The sequence below is a fragment of the Penaeus monodon genome, chromosome 21 (genome assembly GCF_015228065.2).
Source record: "Penaeus monodon isolate SGIC_2016 chromosome 21, NSTDA_Pmon_1, whole genome shotgun sequence".
Lineage (NCBI taxonomy): Eukaryota > Metazoa > Arthropoda > Malacostraca > Decapoda > Penaeidae > Penaeus > Penaeus monodon.
The window spans coordinates 21,766,444-21,766,814 of record NC_051406.1 but is presented as its reverse complement, the minus strand read 5'-3'; positions in this window follow the sequence as shown (position 1 = coordinate 21,766,814).

The window sequence follows — 371 nt, the reverse complement described above, 5'->3', positions numbered from 1 at the left end:
CCCCCCCCCCCCCCTAAATCCCAAACTGTATAAAAAATTTCCCCTTAAAAGACCTACCCACCCCTCTCTGTCCCGCCTAGATCCTACCCCGCCGGAAATTCCCTTTGGGAAAATTTGCAGTGCCCGTGAATAGCAGTGGTATGGGGTCGAGGAAGTTCTCCTCCTTATTTTCGGCAATGGTGTAGAGAAGGCTGGCCGAAACCCCCGCTGTTGTTTCCCCCTTCCCCTGAAGTAAGTTGGGGGGATGTGTGGATTTTAGATTTGAATTGTAGGTTTTTTGGTGAATAGGGGATTGCTGATGGAATATTTATTTTTCATTATTGTTAATTTTTTAGTAAGGGACAAAAAGACCTAGGTTATTATTTATAGGG